Source organism: Rattus norvegicus, chromosome 8, assembly GCF_021556685.1.
Source record: "Rattus norvegicus strain SHRSP/BbbUtx chromosome 8, alternate assembly SHRSP_T2T, whole genome shotgun sequence".
Lineage (NCBI taxonomy): Eukaryota > Metazoa > Chordata > Mammalia > Rodentia > Muridae > Rattus > Rattus norvegicus.
This window is the reverse complement of record NC_141541.1, coordinates 45149428-45156926: the sequence shown is the minus strand read 5'-3', so window position 1 is coordinate 45156926 and position 7499 is coordinate 45149428.

Below are 7499 nucleotides of genomic sequence, written 5' to 3'. Positions count from 1 at the left end.
AAATAATACATTCTTGGAGATCACAGTGTGATCAGATATTCTGTATCCTAACTTAATAAGTTAGAACATTAATAATGTTCTCTCTATTATACAAATCACATTCTCTCATGTGTATTCTGGTCTTTTTCTGTCATGTCTGATTGCATCATCATGGGACCCCAAGGAATATCAATCCTGGGCTTTTGAAACAGTTGCATATGTCCAACAAGGATCCAAAACCACCCAGAAGACTACTGATACTTGACACACATAAATTGACCTCACTATTTTCATATAGTTTATGGCAAGAGGTCACCATTCCTGACCATGTCTCATTATCCAACAAGATAATAAATGGAAGCGTAGGGGTCAAGCAGGTCACCCCACAAAGCACAAAAAATCCATCTCAGATAAACATGTACGGTTTGTTGAATCCAAAATATCCATGAGTTTCAGGACTCAATGTAAGTCCAAAGCTAAGGATAATAGATATTGAAGAGAATTAAGAGTTCCAGCTCATAGGTTCAGTAAATATCTTCATCATCACAGAATACTTCCGTAAGCTGAAGAAAGAAAAGGCCAAAACATTCAACAAGCCTACAGAACGCCAAATTAATTATACCAGAAAAATTCCTCCCTTCACATAAAAATTAAACACTAAATGCACAGATACAAGAAAGTACATTAAAAGGGGTAAGGTACAAATACCCAGTACCAAATTAATTCAGACCAATTTGAATTACACCAGACTTCTCAAGAGAGACTCTAAAAGCCAGAAAATCTTGGGCCGATGTAATGCAGACCCAAGCTCCTATACACTGAGTAATTCCCAATCGCCATAAATGGAGAAACCAGGATATTACATGACAAAATCAAATTTAAACTATATTTTTCTCTATAAAGCACACCAGAGGATAATAGGAAGAAAACTCCAAGACAATGAACTAAATATTATCCAAGAAAATCCAAGAAATTAATCATCTCACAATAATGACAAAAAAGAGAAGCATACAAACATAATTTTACCTATAACCAAAAAAAGAAGAGAAAGCAGCAATCATTGGTTTTAAATATCTAACCAGACCCTCTCTCACCAATCTTCCTTGGTCCTAGGGTGTAAATAACTAGGCAATGTGTATACAAGTATGTTTCTATTGTCCTAGGTACTGGGTAGAAGAGGATTGACTTATCTGGTATCAATGTGGTGGTAGCACCTTGACGCTGGTAGGAATGTGGCCCCACCAAATGGAGATCCTAGATGTGTGAGGTGGGAATGGATATGTGTAGTTCGGGGAAGGCTGTTATATAGAAAATGCTGAGAAGAAATATGATGATGAGGCTTGATGAGGGGAGTCTGGAAAGCGGGATAACATTTGAAATGTAAATTAATAAAATAACCAATTAATAAAAGATAGCCAAAAATGAAATAAAAAGTAAAAAGTTAAAAGAAAAATTAAACCAAAACAAAGAGAAAGAAAACCCTGTGGTGTATTGATAAAATTCAGCTTGTATTTTAATGCTAATTTGTAGAATGTAAGACTGTTTAACCCCCAGAAAAGTGACCCTGCTCCCATTAATTGTGATTATAAAGAAGCACAGCAGACAGATGGTGGAGGTGAGTTTTTGAGGGCTTTGCTAGAGAGGATCATGAGGGGGGAAGAAGGAAGAAGCTGCCAAGAAGAAAGGAAGAATGGATGTGATGGAGAGGAGAGAGGAAGGAGGACAGCAGCCATGGGTTAAGACAGAGGAAAGCCTGATCCTGAGGGCTGGCCAGGTGGAACAAAGAGCAGCCAAGATGCTGCATAGTAAGTAGGAGTTCAGAGTCATTGTTTGGAAATGAGACCTAATTCCATGCACGACAGGCAGCTGCCCAGCTACTGTGCTGATTAAGGGATATTATAAATAAATTAAAAACTATGTATAACCAGTAAGCCAGCTCTATAGAGGATCCTAATAGGAATACTATAGTTTGCAGGGAAGGATAAAATACCAGAGGTCACAGGAAATAAATTAACACCACTAGGACAGTCAATCAAATGAAATCGATGAAAAAGTCAAAAATTTAAAAAAATGACAAAATTAACACAGAGGTTTGAAAAATATTTACATATCACTAAACTCAATTCCCCAGTAAACAGACATATATTAAGCCAAAAACAGGATTACCATCCTGAGAGATATAGAAGGTATACTAGTGAAACCGAACTAAGAACCATGTCCCTATTCAGTTTGTCTATGTAGCTGACGGAATAGTTTCAAACTCATCCTGTCCACAAGATGTAAGGAAATTCATTTCATACTTTGCAATGACAAAAAGATACTACAATTCTAAATATACACATATTAAACACAAGCTTCTCAAATTTAAAAATATACAGTATCAGATAGATATGAAACAACAGATTAGTTATAACAGTGGTTGTGATTTGTTTAAATTGTCTGTTCAGACCACCTAACAGATCACATGCAAATAAACAAAACAGGAGGAGCAGAATTAAGGTACATCGTCTGGCAAATGAACCTAACAAACTACATTGAACTATACCTATACTTTCTATAAGCCTGTGGACCTTTCTCCAAAATTGACCACATATTGGGATGCAAAACAACCCTCAGGAAATATAATAAAGTTGAAGTAATGTCATGGATTCTATCTGAGCACAAAGGAATCAAAGTGGTATCACACAATTAAAAGTACCGAAAATACACACACTCATGGAAAGTAAGTAACATAAACAATACAACAACTGAAAGGGTCAGGGGAGAAATAAATAAGGAAAATTTAAAATAGGTCTAATCTCTTTGTCTACTATCAGAAGGAGAGAATTTGGAGTGTGTGCTCTTGGGATTATGCCTTGAATTGGCTCACCACATTCCCAATTTCCCTTGGCAATGATAAGATATATGATTCGGCATTACACATTGGAAGTGTGGAATTTGCCTTTTGATTTCATATGGGGGAAATAATTACAGTACTGCCTGGAGTTTTATGAAGTTCTTTGGCTGAACTGTGTAGACTATGAAACACTACAAGGATTTTTGAAGGATGTGGGAAATGCATTTTTATTTTGATATGTTTAAAATCCTATGGATAATTGTGAGTAGGATATGGTGAATTGAATGATAATGGCCCACATAAACTCACATGAATGAATGTTTGTTTCTGGTGAGAGGAAATGTGCAGGAAGAATTATAAGATATGTATTGGTTGGAGGAGTATTATGGGATTGGGCTTTGAGGTTTCCAAATTAAATACCATTTATACTTAACGCTCACTTTCTCTGTCTCCAACTTGCAGATAAGATGTAAGCTCTCAGCTAGTTCTCTAGAAACATGGTGACCTACCTGCTGCCATGTACCTCAGCATTGTAGTCATAACTCAGAATCCTTGAAACTGTAAGCAACAATATACTCTTTCTTCTATAAGTTCCCTTGGTCATGGTGTCTCTTCACAGCCTATAAAACAAAGATTGGAAGGAATACTTAACTGAAAAATTTCTCAATAAAATACAGGCAAATAAAATTCAGACATATACCAAACATATCAGGTACCATGATCAAGATGGCTTGACTACAGAGGGGCAAGAATATTTCAACAAATACAAATGAATAAACAATACACCACATGAAAGCAAGAACAAGAAACACATGATCATTGACTAGAGGCAGACAATTTCTTTGGCAAAATCTCACAGTGATACATGAAATAGTCCTGGAGAATCTGGGATATGGAGAAGATATACATTAACATTATGAAGAAAATATACAAGGCCAACAGCATCCTAACTGGAGAATATCTTAATGCATTTCCCTAAGATAAGTAATAAGTCACAGGTGTTCAATCTTTTCATCTAATCCAAGTAGTATGTGAATTCTTATCCAAAACAGAAAATAGAAAGATGGAAAGGCCATGTCCATATGAAGGAAAGCAGTCAGAATTTTCTGATTTGCAGGTGATATGATCCATATATAAACAGCACGATGTTTCCACCAGAAAACTCCTACAGCTCATAGACCCACTCACTAAAATCACATTAAAGTCAATAAAATTCCTGTATACCAAAAATAAATATCAATAAACATACCAAGAAAAGAAACCCATTCAGACTAGCCTTAAAAATTTTGTAATAAATCTAAGGAACTGAAGACTTGCTACGAAGAACACATTAAGAAAAATAAGAAAAAAACTGAAGAAAGCAGAAAATGAAGACACCTCTCGTTTTCATGTATCAATATGACTGATATTTTTTATCGAATTCCTACCAGAATCGTCTACAATCCATCCAGTCCTAATTGTGATGCAGGGCTTCATGGGAATGAAAAAAAGATCTCAACCAATGAAAGCAAAAATGAAGGGCAGTCAGACACTGCCAAATAGTAAGACAGTAAAACACTGCAGGACGCATCATTTTAATAATTTCAAGTTCATTTTGGGGAATAATAAAAAAGAAACCCAGCCTGTTGATACAATGAGAACAAACACAATGTCTAAAGGAAGATAATAAAGGACACAGATATTGGTGTATGTTCTCATCAGCATCTTGGTTTTGAAAAAGAGGCCAAAGTAACAAACAAAAGAAAACAAAAAACCCACAACCACCACCTCCACACATAAGGTGCAGTTTTCAACCAGTTGGTTGCAACTACTTCCTGGGGCAATCACATAGGAGACATACTTTATACAGGATATTTACATTACCATTCAAGAGAGTAGTAACCTTACATTTATGACTTAACAATGAAATAATTTTGTAGTTGGGGGTTGGCTACCACAACGTGAAACACTGTATTCCTTGACATGCTTTTGGTCATGGTATTTTTTTGAAGTAACAGAAATGTGACTGATATATAAACTGGTACCAGAGGGAGTGGACTTGTTTTTGTGAGGAATCTCTTGTTTTTTGGAGGAGGGTGGAATACTTTGTGTTGGGAAAACTTTTGAAATATGTAAGCAGATCTTAACAGTCCATTTTAGTTTGCTACACAGGAGACATAAGAATTGTGAGTAGTGTGCAAAATAGAGCCTCTCTAATGAGACTTCAAAGGATTGCAGGAACTCTATTCGTGACTGGCTTAGAAGCTATTAACATTATTTTAGCAAACAATCTGTCTCGTTTCTGCCTGTATACTAAGAAGATACCTGAAGCTAAATAAAAAAGTCACAGAACAATTGTTTTGAGCAAACTTCAAGAGGTAGATATTGTGTGACCTTCCTCAAATTGTATGAATGTGTGTTTGTATTTTCAATTGTTAATGTAGCCAGGACTTCAGTTAATCCCTCCACATTCAGGACTTGGAAGCATATGAAACTGCAGGATCTCACAGGATTTGGAAAATATCCCAAGTATTGTAAGGTCCCCAAAACTTGTTGTCACCCCACACTCATAGGGATACATCTTTAGAGAACATGACACCCTCATTCTCAAAAGAAGGATGGGTAGCTGATTGTTTGTCTGCAGTGGGTCATAGATTTTTATTGTCCTTTAGTGGGTTGGTTGCAAGTTTTTACTGGTCATCGTCAGTGAGGAAAGTGTAAAGGAGATTGGAATCAGGGATGTCTTACTTATTTTCTCTTTCCCTCCTCAACCCTTTCCTCTCCTATCTAGAAGTTTTGGGAAGGAGGAGTAAGGGGCTAAAATGACAAAAAAAAACATAGATTATTCAATCTCTTTTTGTACTAGAAAGCAACACCAAGTCTCAAATATTTCAGGATGTCATGGATTTCGAATTTAAAATTGTATTTACATAAATGATTGAAATCTTGTTTCAGATATAAGTATATGCATTTTATTCACAATGTGGTGTATAATTCTAATTGTATAAAATTACTACTGTACACTGCCATGGATAATTAAGGAATGCAAATAGTACTATCCAACTATAAATAATCAGTGTTCTAGTGATGTTAGGTACTAGTTCAGTTGGTACAGAAATGAGCTTTATTTAGCTTCTTTTATATATATTCAAAGGTACAGAGAAAGTGAATCCCTTGGAAAAAAGCCACATTTGTCCAGTGAGATATACTTTACATAGAAAGGCGGTGCTCAAATCCTTTACAGATCTGAAGAATCTGCTGTTTCAGATGTCCAAATAGTTAAAGGCTTTTCACAGTGGGAGAGACCTCAACTCCTGGCAGTGTCCCCAGTCTGTCTGAAGAAGATGATGGGAACTAAAGAACACTAACTGGAGTTCCCTTCAAATGTGGCAAGGTTGCCATGGGGTGAAATACCACCCACTTACCTCCACTGCTGCCAGAAAGTTGTCCAGACTGTGGAGAAGTGGATGATGGGGAAGTCTATTGTCCCAGGCTTTGGAGAACAAAAAGAGGATAGTCCTTCAAGTGACCTACTTCAAAGGATTGTTGTCAGAGCCCATGACCCGTTCAACTGAGGGTGGATGACACAATGACATGGAAAAATTTGTCTGTCTGGTAGCCAACAATTTCTGTCATTTCTTTAGAATTGGAAGCTATTTGCTCTGAATTTCCTGTTTACTCAGGCAACATTTCTCCTTCTCAGGTCTCAGATGGAGATGATTAGATAGTTTACTCTTAAATTTTCTTGTTATGAGACTCAGAAAAGGAAACGAGTTCACAATCACACAGGAATGTGACAACTAGGAACCTGACAGGACCAGGGGGGACATGGGAGGTCCAGAATGAGGGGCTCGACAGACAACCCACTGCAGCATCAAAATGCCCGCCACAACCGCTCTGGCACCAGAAATCCTGAGCCCTGACGGGGATGACAACAGAGTGTGCATGGCCTGACTGCTCCCCTGGACTTTTCAAATCTTGTATCACCCCTGAGCACTTCTGCTTGAGCAGAAAGGCAGATGCCCAGAAGCTGCTGCTGTAGTAGGAGGCAGTTATGGCAGTTGGAGGTGGAGGTGGAGGCAGAGGAGGGATGAGAGATGAGGGAGGAGTTTCCCTGGAAGGACCAGAACAGACAATATTCTGACTACTCCAGAACCCCACCCAAACCCAGCCCACGCCACAAATGCAGAGTCTACTGACGAACATTTCCATGCTAAGCATTCATTTCTTCATTCCCCACTGTGCTCCTTTTAGTTTTTTTTAAACTCCTTTTTTGTTCTCTGTGAATTTCACATCATGTAGCTCAACTCCGTTGATATCCACCATCACCTCATATTTGAAGTCCACCCTTGCATCCTTCTCCATATCAGAGAAAAAATAATCTACATGTGGAAGTTGAAAAAAGAAAAAAATGGCAATATGTCCACAAAAGAGGTATAAAATTATAAAGATGAAGCACATAAACCCTTAAATTATTTAAAATTAACAAAATTGTTTTTCATTTCAGGAGAGTTGTTATGGTTAATAAGTGCAAACTATGATAAATAGAGAAGAAAAAAGCTTAAAAAGTGAGAGAAAATGATTCAGGTACAAAATTTTACACTAATATAATTTAGTTCATGAAGTACCTTCTCCAATTTTACCAAATACAAATGGACTAAATGTTGTGACCGTCATTCTTATCTGATGCATCCTATAAATTTTC